This window comes from Siniperca chuatsi, linkage group LG7 (assembly GCF_020085105.1).
Source record: "Siniperca chuatsi isolate FFG_IHB_CAS linkage group LG7, ASM2008510v1, whole genome shotgun sequence".
NCBI lineage: Eukaryota > Metazoa > Chordata > Actinopteri > Centrarchiformes > Sinipercidae > Siniperca > Siniperca chuatsi.
In genome coordinates, this window is record NC_058048.1 from 10,380,969 (window position 1) to 10,401,695 (window position 20,727).

The 20,727-nt window shown below is 39.5% G+C and overlaps 1 long non-coding RNA gene across 1 annotated transcript in view; it reads left to right on the plus strand.

Moving 5' to 3' along the window:
- LOC122879198 overlaps positions 1 to 17,780 on the plus strand; it is a 25,195-nt gene extending 7,415 nt beyond the window's left edge. The window contains exons 2-3 of the long non-coding RNA XR_006378650.1: positions 13,119 to 13,278; positions 17,339 to 17,780. This is a non-coding gene — a long non-coding RNA (uncharacterized LOC122879198). The remainder of the gene's footprint in view (positions 1 to 13,118; positions 13,279 to 17,338) is intronic.
- Positions 17,781 to 20,727: the final 2,947 nt, after the last annotated feature.

A 20,727-nucleotide genomic window follows, 5' to 3' on the forward strand; every position in this document is an offset into this window, starting at 1 on the left:
CAATCAAAACCAATCAACCTAAACAGGAAGTCACTAGAATCACAAGCTGTAGCATAACAAATAACAGTTTTAGGGGGCCAAGCGATATGTTAACTACCAGTCCTTTGTAAATGTAGTAGTTATTACTTTCTTTTATATATATTTGCATACACCGAGAAATATGTGTTTCCAAGTAAGTAATATTCATGCAGACTAGAATGAAAGGGAAATATCAGATTATGCTTTTTAGTCATTTAGACTGATGCATTGGCATTCAATTTTCTAATTTGAGTTATACGGTATTATTTTATGACATGTAATTTAAAATCTTCCTAGTTTACATCATTATTATGCAGCACTTTGTTCAGATGTCTGTCTTACTTTTAAATCTAAACAGGTTATTTCTTAGCAAGCTTTGCAAACTGATTTCCAGTCAGTCACACATGTCTTTCCACATATACATTTGACAAATCCAGTTTAGATAAACAGCCTACTTATGGTGTTTGCTGGTGAAACAATGTCAGATGAAGTGAGCAGTGATTTTACACACACTGTGACAGAGATGGGACACTCCGGTGACATGTCCTTCTGCTTTCCATTTTCCCGGACCACATTGATGCATGCAACAATGCTTCAGCTGGCTGCCCCACTAGATTAAAGGAAAGTACCAGGGATCTTCCAAAAATAGCACTTGTATCAACAATCCCACCAGCTGCTTCATGCTCTACCCAGGGACATTATATTCCATCAATCTTTCAACCATTTATTGACGGGATGTCCACATAAATTTGTCTGACGGGCGTTGGAGCACTATGAAATATTAATTTTATATTCTCTGTCTGGTGTTCCGGCGCAAGTCCTGTCCCTCTGGCAACAAAAAACAGAGGCTCATACATTAACTAGCAGATAATGTTGATGGAATACTTAAGAGTAGGAAATGTATTGATGGCACTGGCTCATTTCCCAAACATGTGCAGTATAGTGGGGACAAATTACAAGAAAGTCACATTGTAATATGGGCAACAGGGTGGCCTGAGTTATACAGTCACACATTCAATTCCCATGACAAAACATGCGCATTCACACTGTTGGAAGGTTCTTGTCTAAGACACTGACTCCCTATCAGCTCACTCTTGGTGTTCAGCTAAAAGCCATCAAAAGGCTGGATATCTCGGCTTTCCATTTCCCTGCATGTAAGCAATGCTAGGAACCTATTGTCACACTTCAGGGACTTTCAGCATCAGTTCAGCCAGTTTTTGAGGCCACCTAGCTCACTGGACATACAGTTTTTAATCAGAGGAGTGTCAACAAACTTGATAGCCATTCATTGCATTTTCATATTGGTGTTAATAAAAACAACAGAGGGAGTCACTGACTGTGGCCCTTGTAAGGGTGTGTAAAAAGGAAATACATTTGCATATTCACACTTTGTTTTCTTCAAAGTGACAGCGATGTAACTGCACTTGGATGAGGCGCCAAGGTTACTCCGTGGTTTGATGCTTCCTATTTAAAATCTGTCGGAAAGTAAATAAATTATGCACATCAGTCCATGCAGCAAGTACAAGAAAATTTGCTGTTGAGTGTAATTATAGCAGCGGGTATAGATGGAGAATTGGAGGGGTGATGGCGGTGTTTCATAAATCATATCTGTATATTGTACAACCTTGCATGTGGCTCTAATAGCAACACATGCCTTCACTTTATGGCAGTACATTCCAGTTTTGCAATCAGGACACTGTGAGTGCATCAAAGTGCAGGAGAATATGTAAACAGCAGATTTATTGTTTATTGTGTTTTACAAAGCGTCCGGACAAAGTCATAAACTGCAGTATAAACGTAAATCAAACAGACTGTCAGGCTGTGGAGAAGAAAAATATCAATGACTGGAACAGATTGAAATTCAAATTCAGCAGATTCAGAGGTATAGTGACTGGAGTGGGGAGATTTTAATGATGAAGGGCTAATCCCAAACCAATTCTTTATTCATCAGTGGGGTCAGGAAAGTGTCAAGCATGTTTGAGGCAACTGCAGTAAGGGTTCAAGAACGACAACAGCATAATAAGCAGTCCTTACATTGATATATGACGTTATTAATGGGTGACACGTGAAAGGGAAAAAAGGTTGGAACCATCACCACTCTGGTAGCAAAACTTGCCCCTGCGATCTCAACCTCTGCTTCCAATGTTTTAATTCCATTATGATGCATGGACGAGATAAGCGAGCTGTTTGGTAGGTCAAAGACCACCAACACTGAAATCAATATTATTATCTGCTACACAGCAGGCCAGTCATTGACATAACAGTAAGGGGACATAAGCATTGTTTAGCAGAGAGGAATAAATCTTGTTTTCAAATTGAAATAACCAACAAAAGTGGCATTAAAATAGAGAAATCTAGTCGAGAAAATATGGCAACCTGTTTCTGTTTATGTGCCTTCTCAAATTGGTTAAAATTTACTTGATAAACAGTATTTTCCTCCTTATGAATATTCTTTGTTAATATTTATCTTTGGTAAATAAAAGCAATATCTTTAACTTTTCCACCCTGTACAGCCTTGCACTGGGGGAGGTCTTCTTATTATCTTATTTTAATAATTTCCATCTGGCTAATGAGGGCTTATTTTCACTGTGCCCAGAGGCACACTTGTTTGTATTGTTGTATTTCATCACTTGGTTAAATGTTAATTGAGTTTTCCATATCATTTGTGCTGAGTTAATGTCTCACTCAAAGGATTTCTCCCAAATTAGCTTTAAGGGTCTCTGCAGGTGTTGCAATTCCACTCCCAGTGCTAGGTTCTGTGCATAATTGTTTGTTGTTAAACCATGTTTCTTCGCTTAATGAGCCGTCTGTTGGATTTGGAACGGTAAACGGGGTTGACCTACTGACTATCATACAAGTGCTAGATCACTTATGTTGTCCAAGCACATGATCATTTTCATCCTACAATGTAATCATTGCAATACGGGATCTCTGAAGCATCTGTGGTTTTACAACTTCATTCTGCTGCCTACATACATTCATTTCCCCCCATTAGATCTTTGCTGTTTAACATAATCAATAGAATCCAATTTCAAAACCCCTCTGTCTCGTGGCACTGTAATTACTTAAGTTTTTTACCTACAGCAACATTAGCATATGCTAACCATACTCAGATGAATGAGATGTGAGTGCCACACAGCTAATAGAATGGACATATTTAGAATAGCAGCATTTGACAGGGGTCTGCAGTTGTTGAACACCTAGTCCACAGTATAATAGCACTGTCCTGTAAAGCTCACATAGCAGAAAAATAACCACACAGAGTTACAAAGAGGCTCTGGAGAAGTATAAATGCTTTCTGACCTTAATGCATGAGCTTAAGGGTATCCACAAATGGATTCCAAAGTCCAACTGAAGATCCTATTGTATCATGTAGATAGATATAAGATTTCCCTTTTTATGTACACATGTACTGTACGTATATCAACAAATTTACAGTAGCTTTGGTTAGAATATTTGACAGTTTTATCACTACGGGAGCCCCAAATGGACTACATGTTATACTGATGAGAACTCTTGCTTTAAGAAGAAATATCATACTATGGAAGCTTGTGCAAAGAAAGATAAACAACAGAGAAGTAAAGGTAGAGAGAGGCAGAGATCAACAGGAGCAGCGCAGGGAGAGGAGTCGTGAGAGAGATGAGTTGCTCTGAGCATTGCCTAAGTCATGCTCAGGGCTATGAGCATGTGACTGAGGCAGTGTAGGTACTGCAGTGGCAGCAGTTGGTAATTACCACTGTATCAGCAACATGTCTTGTGTTGTCCATTTCATTAGCTACACATCCGGTCCCAATATATGGTGGGTGAAGCTACCATCTCCTCTCCCCTTTTCTTTTCTTTCACTATACCATCTCTGATAAGAGTTAACAAGCTGTGGATGAAGAATATGGAATAGTTATCAGAGGTTTAAAAGTAGTGATAGGAGTAGTAGTTTTTTTATAATCACAAGTTGCATGTGCACCGAAACGGATAGTTTGCTATACACAATGTATTCCATAAAATGACATAAATGAATGATGTTTTCTAGTAGGCCAGATCAGTCACTCCCATTAATGTTTCTAAGATAAAGCATCCTGGTTGTGTTACTCCAGCAATGAATAGGTTAAAAGCCCTGTGCGGATATATTTTAAAGCTGCCCTGCTCTCTCTCTCTCTCTCTCGCTCTCTCTCTCTCTCTCTCTCACTCACTTATGCATGGTCTACACCAGTGTGCAAGCAGCCTCCTTTACTTTTACAGTAAGACATAGTAGAAAGTTTTGTTCAAACAACAAGACCTCCCCAAGGACCATCCTCGGGGTAAGGAGTGCAGCTACCTGAAATTTGAGTAGGTTGGATAGCCACAAGCAAAATCCCAGAGCAAGTGGAAATAGTGCAAACTACTAACGCATGAATAAAAACATAAATGCAAATGCGCATGCATATGCACACACACAACCACAAACACACACAAAAGTTCTGGTTGCATCTAAATTCAGAGGTTCGAGGTCACTGATTCAGCTGCTACACAGCCACATGGAAAAAGATGGGCACATGAGATGGTTGCTCAAATATGAGTCATACTCAGTTTGAATAGAAAGAGAGTTCAGACTTTACTTGAAATGTGTGTTTTAATGACGTCAGACTTGATCCATACTCAGTTATGATGGCTTTTAAGCTATAAGATTCAACCATAAATTACTAAGGCACTCTGAACATTTCAACAGAGGCCAAAAAAAAAAAGCCAAAATGTTTTTTTCTGAGTGGATATAATACGGACCATCAGCTCAGCATGTTGTGAATGTGACGTCAACCCTATACATCAACTCACAGAAATTTGTGTTGGTCACAGCATGGCTCCATACCAGAGGTTGCATTTGGACTTTCAGTGACTTTAAAGACCTTAAAATAAACATGTAGAAGGTAGACATACTGTACATAAATAAAAGCCAATAGTAGTGTATTCTTTCACAGAGTATAGCAATTGGTCTTTGTAAGTGTAATCATCACATTTACACTTCAAAATTGGCTTCAGAGTTCAGTGCCAACTTGACAAATCAAGTGCAAATTAAGCCCTCTGAAATTACACAAACATGCCAAAACAGTGACGATGAATCTCCCAGTGAGATGAAAATGTCAGTCAAGATAATTGAGAACTCTCTTACTTTGTTAGCAGCTGTAAGTGTATACAGTAGTAAATGACATCCTCATAAGCTGACTGTGTGTGAGAGTCAGTGTGTGAGTTTGAGTGTGTATGGGGGAACAGAGAGAGGCAGAGGAGGGCTTGAGTGAAGTGGTGGAGTAGGTTTCCCTCTCATCATTTCACTCTACCTGGCATAAATCATCCTCAACCAATTATGATAAAGTCTGTAGCCTAGATTACGTGGTTTTACCGTGGGGCAGGGAAAAGATAATTCTTACAGACATCTTCTACAGCGAATAAGAGTGAGATTTCATTTGGGCTTCAATGGGGCATGTCCATTTAATTAATGGGGCTCGGCTGACTTGGAGATGGTGCAGCTAGTTAAAATGCAAAATGATTTTTTGGATTTTCTCTTTCTCGCTCAACAGAACCCCCCCCTCACCAACACTGCAGAGACACACACGCACACATTACCTCTCTCTCAGTGCTGTCAGACTCACTCTTGGTGGCATTTGTGATTAAGGGAGGACTTGGTTGTTCTGGTAGGGTATGAAGCATGTGTATGAGTGTGTGTGGCTGAGGTGGAAGGAGGTATAGAGCACTGATAGGTTGATAGATTGATACCTAATGTTTTCTGCAATCTGGTATTAGCCCAGTGTTTTTAACAGGCCCAGAGAGTTGTATTGTTCAGGCACGACTGGAAGCTGAAGCACAACAGGAATTAGCATCCACACTCACCTTGCATCTGGTGAATTTGTCCTGGAGGAAGGAAAGGACAGACCCTTATGTAGGGCAGCATCAGATGGAGGGTTAGAGAAATGGGTGGGTGAATGTGGCAGAGCAAAAAGAAAATGAGAAACACTTTCAATTCACAGCTATGAAAGTCTAGGAACTCTGAAATATTGACTTTGTACAGTATAATGTACAATGTATTGTTGTTTGAATAGCACATGGAAGGAGCTACACATGTGTTTGGAGGGATTCCCTGTGGATATATTGCAAGCCTTTCTGAATCATCAGGATGACACATTAGGAGCCGTAATGATTCTCCACTAGTGCATCACAATGTCATAAATTTCTAAATGCCTGTTTTACAGGATTGCAAATAAATTTGGCTGTATTGCAGTAAAGTACTGGCAGTTGGAATGTGTGTTTCTACAGTAGCCCAGAACGGACAAACCAACCACTGGCTCTAGTCTTCTAGTTTCTCCTACACACTTGGAACGGGAGGGTGAGGCAAGCAGTATACAAGTGGTTGCAATCTGCAATTTCACCCCTAGATGCCACTAAATCCTAAGCACTGCTCCTTTAAAGGAATAGTTCAACATTTCGGGAAATGCACTTATTCGCATTCTTGCCGAGAGTTTGATGGGAAGATCAATACCACGCTTATATTTGTCTGCTAAATATGAGGCTACACCCAGCAGCCAGTTAGCATAAAGACTGGCAATAAGAGGAAACAGCTAGTCTGGCTCTGTCCAAAAATCCACCTAACAGCACCTCTAAAATTCATTAATGAGCACATCTATATCACGTCAACTTGTGGTGTTATGGGGGGTTATGTTCGGGAGTGTTTCTTGGCTGGGAGCAATGACTTCCTGGAGTCTTGTTGTCACTGTGAGGTTGCCAGGGAACCAGCGGAGAGTCCAGGAAATCACTGCAGATTAAACAAAAACGAAATATAACATGTTAGTTTGTGAGCTTTAGATGTGCTGGTAGACGGATTTTGTTACCTTTGGACAAAGCCAGGCTAGATGTTTCCCTCTGTTTCCATACAGACATCAGAGTGGTATCAATCTTGTCATCTCTCAGCAAGAAAGTGAATAAGTATAATTCCCAAAATGTGGAACTATTGCTTTAAGCTTGAAGGATCCACAGGTTATGACCTTGTTGTTGACCTCAAATGTTACCTGCTGCTATGATGGCTTCACACAACTCTCAACATATCTACAAAGTGTTTCCCTCAGCTTGTTTATCTCATCAGAGAAAATTAACTAATGAATGGTGAATGAATGAATGGTTTTATTTGAACATCACAACAAAGGGCAGGGAGTTTGAGGGAGAATCCTGGCTGCACTGCAGATAGTTTACCCTCGCTAGCCCTTGATAACCCCCCAACCCTCTGCTCCCTCCCTAGCATGCACCGTCACCCACTCACCCCTTCCCACCTCCTTCCCTCCCAACCCACTAGTCCCTGGGGCTACCATTTGTGAATTCATCTCTGCCCTCACAGCACTGCTCAGCTGTCACATCGCATCTTGCACACGCAGACAGTCAACGATAACAGTGTTAGGGCTTTTCATATTCCATACACCCAGTTTCCACCTCCCACTATACCGACATGCAATGTTACCCCAGTCTCTGCCTATTTACCCTCCCACCCCGGCTGTGGCAAGACTTAGCTCTTTCCCTTGCTGTTGCTTTCTTTGTTGGTTCCTCTGTTTCTCTCTCTAAAATGTCTTGGATGTTTCTTTCAGGGGTACCTTAGGAACGATGGCCTTGAGAACATGAAAAGCTGTTTTTCATTTACATTGCTTTCAGTGCTGCTTCTTAAAAAATTATTGCCAGAAATATTGAATGAATCATCTTAAAATTGCAAATTTAGGAGGTTTCATTTAAACTAAAAATCTATAACACCATGACAACCACAGAGCTAGCATGCTTACTATAAAACACACAGACACAAAAACACACAAGTTGTAATGAAACAGCATCAGAGGCTTGAAATCTCAAGGCCAGAGTTTCAGTTTTACATAATATGTGAAAGTGTTATCATTACTGTGTTATAAGTGATTACTGCCTCCCTTTAAATGGCTGTTAAAGAAGCAAATTACTTACAGATTTCATTAATTCATAAGTAGTGGTGAGTATAATGATAAGTTGAAAGGTGCAATGCTCAACTTCACTACTCTGCTTCTGTGCACCAAGCTGATTGGTTATAAAACAGTTTTCAAATACATTGTAATTCCTACTTTGTGCCTCTTGTGAAATTATCATTTTTATATTCAAGATTAAGCATTTTGGACTGATGATTATATACTAAAGACTCTTCAACCAGAAAAACAAAATAAAAACAATAGACAGTAGAATTTTGATTCAACTAACATTCCCCATCTCCATGCTTGGACCCAAACAAAGCATGGCAGCCAGAAATAATAGCTGCCTATCCAGCTGCCATCTTGTAATAAAGACAGCAGGGTCTCATCACCATCCTGTTGATGCAAGTTGGGTCCCACACTGTCCCCATCATTATCAAACATTGTTGATATTTGATATTTGACTTGCTGATTGTGTCACTCTGGCCAATCAGCAGTGTATGTCCACTAGTATGTGAAATCTAAGCAATGCCTGCTACATGTGTGTAGCTTAGAATTGTGCTTCTGCTAGTTTTAATTCACTAACACTGGTGGAAACAGGACGAAAAGTCATCCTGTTGATAAGGGTGCCTGGTTAGAAAGTGCTCATATTGATAGTTTTGGAAGGAAATTACACCCGACATATAGGCTAATAATATAATAAAAATATAATATTGAAGTAATTCAATGCACTCTCTCTTCTGTATCACTACAGAAGTCACTACAGTTTCTCTGTCTGAAAACAAAATGTCCCATTGTGTACTAGTCATAAAAATGGTTATATATATATATATACATAACCTTGGGGATCTGTGTTTTAATGGAAGGTAGAATTTAGGGCAGGATACAGAAGAATGGGCTTAGCTAGGGGAAAGAAAATGTTTAGTGAAAGCTGGTCAAATGCATTGTAGAGAGTGCAGTGTAGCAACAGGAAGGAGAGTTTGACATACAGAGAAAGGAAGAGAAAGGAAGATGAAGCAAAATAAGAAATATCTGTTTAGTGTACTGCTGAACAGGAAAAAAGACAAGATGAGAAAAAAAATGTTTTTCTTACTTTCTTAATTTTGGCAATACATTTAATCAGTTATAATACAATTTTACTCTCCAGCTTGTAAAGACAATCTACATCACTATAGGTCCAGTTTAATCCAATTATCTAAATTATCTATTATTTTTTTTAGATAATTATAATTTATTTTTATTATGAGAAAACAATGGTCAATTTTCCTGAAATTACTGTTAAAATTGTCTATTCTTGCATTACCAAACTTTATGTGTCACAGCTACAGCAGGTTTGGCAGGACAAAGCAATGCGAAAAAGACTTTATTTTAAAACTACAAGCTGTGATCATGGCCCATGCCTTACAGGCTGTGTCTGGCATAACTTTACTTAACTTAATTGTATCTCTATAATTCACCTTTCAAGAAAAATATGATCATAAGCAATGGCTAAATGGAACCATGGCCGAAACTACATATATAACGTGACATGCTTCCCACTATAAACTCACTCAGAAATACTCTTTAACAAGGGAAATGTGAATATTGAACTGGGGAAGTCGATCATTTTCAATAAAATATTTAGTAGAACACCAAACTTTCCAGGCAGAAAAGACAGGTGTTCTTTTACTCCAAATGAAGAATTTATTTTGTCAGTAAATCCCCCCTTACAGTACCGGGCGGGGAGACAACACTATAGCTCAGTAGGATGGAGAGACTTCAAACAAATACTCTAGGCTGGAGTCTGTCAAATCGATAACACCTCCATGTTCATCTCTGCCAAAACTACTCCAGTGACTGCATGAAAGGCCAGTTACAGACAGGACGCAGGAAACTTTTCAAAAAGTTATGTGAGCAAAGTATTTGAACCTCAAGCATCAAGTCATTGAACTTGATACCCACTTCAATTAGTGGGGCAAAACATTGCACCCAGTAATTTAGAACAGGAAAACGTTTCGCTGTAACATGCAGAATAACCGCAAGTGACCGACAGACCATAAGACCAAGTCTTAAAATGGTTCAGGGTGGGCAATAAAATTAATGTAATAGCAGCTACATAACATTTACATTTGGGGTGAAAATGGATAATCCTAGGGGAGAAAAGAAAGTACTTTTAGGAGTATCCAAGACTCAGGGAATCTTTACAAATTAAGATATCCTAAAAAATGTAAGAATTTAGAGGGTATGTGTGTGAGGGTTTAGAGGTCATGCCCAAAATATTCTTTATCTGTGTTACCACTAATTGTATGATCTGAGACACATACCATGATGAATAACCAAATTTACATGGCAACCAGAATAACATTTTTGACACAAGCCTGGAATTCACTCTTCATAACCCGGGTAGATGCCGTTGGTTTGTGTGAATGCATTATTTCAGAGATAAAGTCACACAAAGCAGTGTTTGAAAAGTTGTCGTTGTGAATAACTGCCAGGACGTGGTGAACCACTGAACCGTTGCATGTGTTGTGTCCTCTCCTGCTGATATTCATTTTTGCTGACAGTCCCTTCCCAAAACCCCTTTATCACCCATTCTCCTGGACATATTTTTATAGCATGTCAAAGGAAGGTCTCTCTCCCTCAATCACAGCGATTCAACTTTCCAGACGCAGACACACAAGTTTTTCAGGTGTCAAGAAAGTATGTTGCTTGATGATAATAAGGAAAAAGTTGAGCATGCGAGAAAAAGGAAAACAATAACACAGCGTCACTCGACTTGAGTGAGTGACTAACTCAACTTATTATTGAAGTGCGCAAAGCTGACAAATAAAAAAGGAGATGAAAACACAGTATGTCAGTTCTTCAATTTCACGCAAGACTGCCTTGCATCATTTCAGTGTATCCCTATAATAAAGAGCCTTTGCGTTCTGAATAGTGATTACCTCTCCTCCTTCAGTGTGCCACACAGCTGCTCATCTAGCTACTCCAAAGATTCTTCACACACAGCGGCGCATCACACCTGACCTCAATCCAGTCACATGAGGACACCTTGGTGTTTGTTTGCCTATGCGTCTGTGTGTTTGTTTATGTGCTAAAGCGTTTGTTAAGTGTGAACGTGACTTTGCGTACAGGTCACTGGCGACATATTAAAGAGGGAGCCACAGAAGCAGGTGTCTTTCTACTTCACCTTTGTCTTTATGCTTTCCGTATCGACTGGGACACCTGTCACATGAACAGCCCTCTGGGGTACTGCGCCCCGGTGAGGAAAAGAGAGGGAGGAGAAACAAAGCAGTGCAAAAGAATTAGGCCGACGAGGACACCTGTCAAACTAGCAGACAGGTTGCCCAACATGGTCTTGCAACTGTGAATGTGATCAATATTGGGCTGACATTGTAGACAGATAAACACACAAGCACGCACACGCACACGCACACACATACCCTGAGCCACTACTATCTCTACTCCCTGATTACCATAACTCACTTATTTACGTGTCCACTTATGCCAGCAAGAAAAATGTCCTGCATCAGCATTGTGCCTCTGGGCCGTGTTTGCCATTAAGCTTTTGATTGCATTATGGGACATAAGCATGACTGATGCAAGTGGAGAAAATGATGATGCTGCAGAGAGAGGACAGTGCACCTACACAGATAAATCAATCCATTTGCAGGTTGATCATTTTAATCATTGCATAAAAGACTTGTTCAAGAAAACACTGTCAATAACTGTTGATCAAAATCTACAGCTGAAACTACGTATATAAATACATAGAGAAACACAAAAATACATACACCCTATGGAGTCTGCTTCAAACTATATATTTTAAGATAGCAGGTCATATAGCATTTATTTCACATTGACATTGACTTTACTTCTGGGAGCTATTAATGGCAACATATATAGATATTATCTTTGACTGATGCCATTGCCAGCAGTGCTAATTTTGGAACCTGATTTTGATTTAGTCTAAGTCTTTAAATGAAAATGTATAATAGTTTTAGTCACATTTTAGTCAGTTAACTATTACTATATAACAGTTAGGTTTAGTCTAGCGTCTGATTTTTGTCTGTGAAAATTTTACCCACACTAAAATTCCTTTACAGAGGAAGATTTAGATGGTTAGATGACAGCCTACATTAATTGTAAACTCATTCCTACTACTAGCTTATGAACATGAGATAGCTCACTGAAAGCAGCATAATCATTAGCCACACCCACCGCCCTTGTAACATCAAAGTTAGCTCACCTTTTTTTTTTGCATGTTTTTGTGATTTGTCCCAACTGTTTAATTTTCGGTGGTCCATAAATCTGTTCCTTCTTAGAACCAGTAACATTAGCTAACATTACTGGCAGAGACATATACATATTGTTATTGAAAAGCAAGGCACTGCTTATTAGTGCAACAGGTAGAGCAGGTAAATCAACTTCTGAAGAGGAGATACTTGTAGTAGTGTGTGTGAAATGTAGTTAAGAGGATGCAGCAAACATCTAATTTCTCATTGCAAAAGGATGGGGAAAGCTATATATTATTAGCAATATTTTCCAAATGATAATAAAAGCTGTTATATTGGGTTATTTTGAGACAGCCTTCACCCTTACATGATGCAATGGTTCCTCAGGATAGCATTGCACTATAAGAAATAATCCGCCGTAAAAATGCCTCCCAATAATCCCCTTGTAAAATCATTAATTCATAGCCTGATCAACTGAGTAAGGTCATTTACTATTATAATATGCCATTTGCCCTTTGCATTAGGCCTGGATGCTGAGTCAGAGCATTACTCTACATTATTATTGCCTGGGGAGGGCAGGGTCTGCGAATGATGACCATGACTGATGACTTGGTTGTGCTGCTTTTGCCATCTGCATTTCTGTTTCTTAGACGTAACACAGGGATTACTTCCATGTCGCTACTGATTAAATCAGATATATGCCTAATGCTCCATTGTTCTTTCTTTCTCATGATAGCTCTGTCACCTCCTCTCATTGTTGCCATTTAATTCACTCCAGAGCTCCAGCTCTCTCATGTAGATCCTGGTTTTGTTCTTACAGCTTCAGCTAAACATTAGACACATTGTCATTGTGTTTGGAGGGATTTGGTCACATCTGCAGTCGAGTTCACAATACACTCCACCCCCCACCCCCCACCCCCTCTCCTTTCCCTGTCTTTTCCCTCTCATTCTCCAGTTGGAGAAAATGAGAAGCCAATGTTCTGGAGCCAGCCAGACACGCTCTAGTGGACGGACTTCGGCGTAATGAGTGACAACTGCATGCTAGTCACTCCCAGCAAATCAACAGTGAAAACAGAGAGAGCTGATCCGTGGGCCTAATAGAAACCACTGGTCCTGTAAGTGCCCGTCTAATGGGCCGGACACACACAAACACACACACACACACAACCACAGAACACAGTAAGTCAGAGAGGATCAAAATCCAAGGATATTGTCTGTTCTTACTAAAAATATATCTTGTGTTGTGAAATTCTACAGATTTCTGTCACCACTACCGCTTGACTACGTAAGACTGAGAAAAAAAGATGGACCTTTAAAATAGCAGAATATGCCTGTGCCAAGGCTCAAGGGAACTAGTGTGCCCATTAATAATTCATAGTCAGACAGTCAGAAAAAGACAGGTTGTCAGTTACCAGATTTTTTTTCTTCACAGTGTGAAAATGCAAGATACTCATTGCTGCAGGGCAGGGCAACTCCACACTTCTATTCACTTCCATTCTTTTCTCATCTTCCTCCATTTTTTCCTGATGGACAATCTGACCAAACCATTCTTCAGTTCCCCTAGGCAGAGCTTGTGGCAGACAAGGGTCATTAGTAACCGTCTGAACATTCTCCCCAAACAGCACCCACTATGGGAAAACCACCCAATATTAGGCCATGTGCCTCTCAAATTGTATTTCCTGCAAGCTGATGATGGCTGGCACCTCTGTTGACAAGTGTAGACTCTGCGCCCCCCAATCCCCAGTCCTGACAAGATTCTGAAAATCCTGGACACCTTGTCTCCAACACCCCTTCAGTCATCCCTCAGAGGCTGGCTGTGGGATGGATGGAGAGAGGCAGGGATCCAATGAAGGAAGGACTTTTCCTGCAAATGGCTCTTAGCAGCTCCTTGTCCATGCACTCTGATACCCATGAGACTGACAAAGAGTGAATAACAGGGAGGTTTGTGAGAAGTAATCAGTCGGAAAAAAGTTGGAAGGTCACAATACTGAGATAAGGTAAGTCTCTGCTGTCACTTTGTATTGAGGCACATCAGATCATCTTTTTGGAAATCAGATGGTTATTTTTGGCTTCTGTCAGGTATTAAACTGAGGGTCAGTCATGTGAAATACACTTTTCTGCTCTGTTCTCTTGAAGACCAAAACAGCTCTTGCTGATTACTGAGACCAGGTTGCAAGGCCTATAAAGTGCCATTTAATAAATGATGATCTATAATGGTGGTAGTTTACAAGTACATTTAACCTGTGAGTAATGCTATCATGTTCTTACTTGTGTGGGTGCTAAAAGGCGAGAGTCCCCATTTACCCTAAATTAGTAGTGCAAAAGGGTAGCACAGTAGTGGGATTGTGGTCTGTGACTGGCTTATGGCAGAGCTAAAAGGAGACTATCTGTAGGAGGAAACCACTGATCTTCTATTATCCCCGCTGATGCCTCTCACTAAATCTAAAGGGGCGGGAATCCTATCAGAGAGGGGCAGGTAGCGTAACAGTGTGAGATCTATGTGCCCACCAGCCCAACGTGAGTTTCAACTCTTATTATGACGTTTACATTAATCTTGAGTGTGCTGCCCTGCTTGAGGTTTCACTTATTTGGCGCCATAAGGTAACTGGCTCAATTACAGCCCTCACTGCAGAAGTGTCTGGATGTAAACACAATTGCCTCAAAGAAACAAAGGTGGAAAGAATAAATAAGGAAGACGGAAATGTTGAAAAGTAGAGTAATACTGTGGTGGTTTTTGTGTTGGTACTAAGCAAATTTCCTAATCCACGAGTCAGCATGACTCACAATGATGATTTCCTGGTGCAGAATACTCTCTGTACCTGGGCAGGTAGTCAAAGCTGGCCCAGCTGTGTGATGCTAGCTCCTTCTTTGGGCACTTAGCCAACATTTGCATTTATTTATGCTGGAGCTCGCTCACCCAACAGGACCCATGATATCCTGCCAGCATCAGCAATCTCATCTGCTGCCTCACGACTTGGTGCAAACTTCTATTCTCACCTTAAGCCCCCTTTCTTAGACATGAGTTGAATTATGCATGACCACCCCACGTACACACTTTCAGACACATTAGATTCAAATGATATTATGTGGTAACAGGACAGTAATGTGTGGCTGTGTGTGTGTGTGTGTGTGTGTGTGTGTGTGTGTGTGTGTGTGTGTGTGTGTGTGTGTGTGTGTGTGTGTGTGTGTGTGTGAGGTTGAAATCAAGTTTCAGATGACAAGAAGTTTCACTGAAAGGTAATAATAGAATCAGTCTAAGAATAAAAGTATAGCTATTGCAACTGCTTTGAACTGAAATGGCTACAAATTAATGGTATCGCATGGTAAAGAACATTTTTGCATCATCATCTTCTACACAGTAGTTGTGAATGTCAGTACCATATGGGAATGGGATACTCTGTGGATCCCATCTCACCTCATGGTTTTTCGGGGCCACAGGTTATCTAAACTCATGAATACATTTTTAGTCGATTTAACTTTTGTACCAACTATGGTTTTCCTCAATCAAAAACAAAATGCATAAATTAAATCTTCTTCAAATAACAAACAAACTAGAGGTGAGATTATACCTGGAGTGGTATAATCCATCATTTTTAAAAAGGATACCATTTTGTTTCACTCAGATTAACTCCTGGAAAGAGAACACGTATAGAAAATATTCACTAAGACATAATACTGAAATTCACTGATTTGATGCTTAATTATGGAGTAGTACTTGATATTTATGTCAGAAGGTGTAATATACTGTATACCTGTTGTTCTGTCTAGGGGTTAATTTGGAGCATTTTTGTAATCCTTTGACCACTATTTGTGGTATGTCATGCTGCCCAAATTGCCAGTAATAATTTCTGATGTCATGTGTCATAAGACATCTAAATATTATTTGACTTGATTATATGACAACACACAAGTTGGTCTTCATTGGGATTGAAAGAAAAACAGAAATGTTTTTACAATGAGAGGTAATGTTCACAACAAGACAGGAAAAAAACTAACGTTATGTTTCACCTTAATTAATTTATTCAAGTTGTTCTTACAGCTCCTCTTAATTAATGTGAGATGTTGTGTATACAACCACATAGCCTCAAACAGTTGGCAAGGCTCCATGGTAAATGTGTAACTTGGCTGGCAACATCAAGTAAATGACTGGCAGTATGATGGAACGGTAAATCACTGTTAAAAGACCGTTGAAGAATGTAGACAGGGTTAATGTCAAGGTTGCAAAGATTAATATAAAAATGTGATTTGCTACATTTCACTGATTATCTGATTAAAAACATAATTACTAATGTCACCCACTGAAAATAACTGGTGTTAACTATTTTGTTACTTGCAATCTGACTAATAAAACTTCAGTCTTCTGCTGACAGAATGTTATTATTTTTAATATAAAATACATTATTGTATTCCAAATGCGTTTTCCCTACAAACATATCCAACCAAGTGATCACCAATGTAAAAGCCTCTGTCACCTCATTATTTTTCATATAATAACTGTATAAGTATATTACTATTATCATGTTTTCTAAATGCATTTAATTCCATTACTCTCAAACCGCATCAAGCAAGGCTTTGTGTTGTTTATAGTTCTTTCCTGCAATTGAAGAAGTACTGAAACTCACCAGGCTCACTCAGACTGAACGGTCCATGTGATACAATGTAACATATAATCAGGACTAAACATCAGCGATTACACCAAGCGGAACCATGACTTAAGTGTAAACAGAAGATTTCCTGCCCTCCGGTCTGGACTTTAAGTTTTGGTTTCTGTCACATAACCTGCCATGTAAACGGGGCCCAGTGTCACAACGTGTGAAAGAACACTGTGGCGTGTACTAAAAGCACAGCTCTCTCACCTGTCTTTTCTCAGCCTCTTCCTCTGTGTCTGTGTTTCTTTTGTGTGCATGATAAAGACAGAGACAAAGTCATACTCAGTTTCCCTCACATGTCTCTGAAACAGTCCCCTTCCTGGATTCATATATCTACAAGGCAAGACTTCAGCTTTATGAAATAGTATCATGAGAGTTGCCATGCCTACAGGGTCTCCTTGCTCTCTGTAATTGCTTTTGCTGCCATTGGCCCAACCAGCTCTTACTGTTCTGTGCAGGACATTGCTCGTCATCGTCTCAAGCAAGGCACTGACCAAAATAAACAGCCACACTTTCTTCTCCACAGGCCCATCTCTCAGGACGCCTAACAAACAGATGTCCAGGGATTACCCCTTCCCAGTGGAAAGACACAGGCTCTGTTTATGTTTGTGAATTTGCTTTACTCCCCCGAAAATGTCAAGTATTTTTAAACAAGACTGTGTTGAAATGCTGAATGAGTGGACTGCACAGAACATGCATCAACACACTGGAAGTCTTCCGTTCTGGCAGCAGGTGATGCTTCATCCCACCAGGCCTCTGCTGCAATGTGGCATGGCTTTATCTACTCCTCAATACTGTATATATTGTATGAATGGAAGTGCGCCATTTCAAGTAAATAAGACCATTCACTTGTGCACATTGTATACGACATAACACAGGTTGCTTCATATGAAGACATACTGCAGTGGTCAATCATAATATAACCTTTTTTCATTTGAATTCAGAAATATCTATTGATTTTTGCATTACCAGAGAATACAATTATCAAATGTTATAACAAAGATGAAGCCGTTAAACCACCAACATTAATTATTATATTAAAGTGGAATTGAAATAAAAAAAAATAAATCAAATAATTCAGCATACTGTATATATCCTGGTGTTTGTTTTGACGTGTACTTATTTGGTCAAAAGTTTAATTACCAAATAATGAATTATTATTTTTATTTATTGTTCTGTCATGATTGTTCCCCCTATACTTGTGTTCTCCAGGGGGCGTGACAGTGTCAGGTTGGTACTGTAATTTAATTGGTCCTGTATCGGTGTAGGCGGGCAATAAAAATAGTTCATACTATCACTACAGTTCCTGGCTTCAACTTAATGGGTGAAATACAAAACTTAATAGCATGAGCAAATGTTTAATGTCGCAAAGGGACAGATGTCTTAAATCACAACTTACATCAACATACATAAATCTCTACAGTACATAGCCAGCACTATGTGGGAAAAAAACATCTTGTATCAACAAATGGAAATTGACAATTGACAAAAAGTGTGGAGAACTTAAATTTCAGTTTGACTTTAAACATATAATAATAATCTTATATGGGCTCATTGTCCCATTGGCTCCTTGTAAGCATGTGGCAGCTACCCGTTTTGCAGCGAGTATAGTAAAACCCAATACAGAAACTAGACGATAAAAATCTACAAAATTCTGTATATGCTTTCTCTATGAACATGTACTGTTTGTGTATTTTGTTAAAGCCATTTCTATACTGATTTAATATATATAATTCTATATATAATGATATTGTACATTTTACTGCATACTATAGTTTTCTTTGTTGTTTTTGTGTAGGTCATGGTGTGTTTAATTATTAACGTAGTAGAATTTCATTGTGTGTTGCCTCTGTTTCTGCCACTCTCTCTCTCTATCTGTCTTAAAAGTATTCCCACAATGACTCCCTGCCATCTAGCTATCTGATGTATTGATACAGATTAGCGCTGCAGAGACATGCATTAAGTCCTAAGAGAATATTTAGTTAACCCTTTCTCAATGAGAATCCATTTCCTCCAAGTTCCTTTGCAAACTATTTATGTTCTCTGCCTCCCACACACCTATTAACCTTTTGTTTCACTCAATTGAATTTGCAAATGATTCTCTTGTGAAGGCAAACCCGGAGATAAATTCTCCACTGGACTGAGGTAATTTTCTATCGATGGAGATGTAGCAGCGGTAGCTCGTGTGAGGCTTTGAAAGAGGTTGTATGAGTATGTGTGATGATAAATGCTACGCACACACACTCTCAAATAATCACTCATACTCTAAGGACTGCTGCTTCAGTAGAAAGAGAGACAGGCAGGCCAGCAGAAAGGTGACAGCATCCAGGCCAAGGTGACCCTCTTAAATCAGGTGCTAGTAAGTGTGAGCACTGCTGGGAAATACAATGGGCTCTAGAGGCAACAGCATACCCACTAAATGTGGTTTCATCCTGGCATGAAGACGTGCACACCCAGCTCTCGATGAAACCTTCTGTTTACTGATGATGTTGCAGTGCTTCAAGGCCCAAACTGCTGTTGCAGTATGACATGTTTTACTATGCTGCTATGTTTCTAAACTGAGTTATCAAATTAAAAAACTGTTGCCTGACACATAAATAAAAAGATGGCTGTGTAAATCTGCAGTATATTCTACTTTATATATTGGATATTATATATAGTTTCTTGGACAGACTAACTAAATGATAACGTGTGCTAGTGAGTGATCTTTAGAGGTGCTAATAGGTGGATTTTGTTACCTTCGGACATAGCCAAGCTCGCTGTTTCCCCCTGTTTCCAGCCTTTGTGCTAAACTAAGCTAACCAGCTACTGGTTGTAGCTTACTATTTACGGGACAGATATGATGGTGGTGTTGATCTTTTCATCTAACTCCCTGCAAGAAAGCAAATAAGCTTATTTCCCAAAATGTCAAAGGATTGCTTCAAGAAAGCTTGAAGAACATATTTTCCATGTAAATAATGTGAAATAATAGAGGTCTATTTAACATATTATAGCTTTAATGATCTACTTGTGACCCGTGATCACAGGTTATGGTTTTATGTGTGGATGAGCTGTCAGTCCTTAACCAAGATCTTTTTAGTAAGATAGTTTGAAGGATATTTAGGCATCTGAGGAGGTGAAAGTATCCAGTATTTTGCAAGAAAAAAGCAACATTTTGAGAAAAGTCGGAAAACAATTATCATAATTTTGCGTAACTTTTTTTTATTTCTTATACCTTTAATCATTTTGTGAACCCTCAGATTTATCTTATCGACCCATAGTCGACACACACTGGATTAGCAAGATGTGCAAAAACAAGATATTTAGAAATTAGCTTGCATCTTGCTCAGAACTACCAACAGCAATTCACTATGTCTGAATCTTTGTAAGTGAATATGAGGTGCTCTGATAATAAAGTGCAGCCAAGGCTTCCCAGCCAAGCTCCTAACAGTCAAAAAGACAAATATTTATCTTCCTTAGATGTAATTAAAGTGCTCGACCACTGGGACTGTATGACAAGCCTGCTCCCTCTGATATGCTGCTAATTGAGACCACCTTTTTGCACTTCAAAGGTCACAGGGTGCTCCTCCCCTGCCCCCTTGCACAATGCTCCTACAGTGCAGCCACAGCTACCGAGAATCATCCTTATGATATTGGTAGTACTGTGTTGACAGAGGGATGAGAATATATTCAATGAACCATAACACCTCTGGGTCAGTTTCACTGACGTGGTTGTCCTTGGGTTGTTGTTGAGGGAGGACTTCTTTAAATGGTGGCACTTTTTCTTTGTCTGAGCTTATCCCTTTTTCCACACGAAGTCAGCTCCTCTCTCTTCTCCCCTCATTCACTTTTACCCCCCACTGGCAAGATCACTGGCTTTTTCCTCTGGTTGCTTTGAGCAGACTAATTACAATAACTACACCTGCGGGATCCATT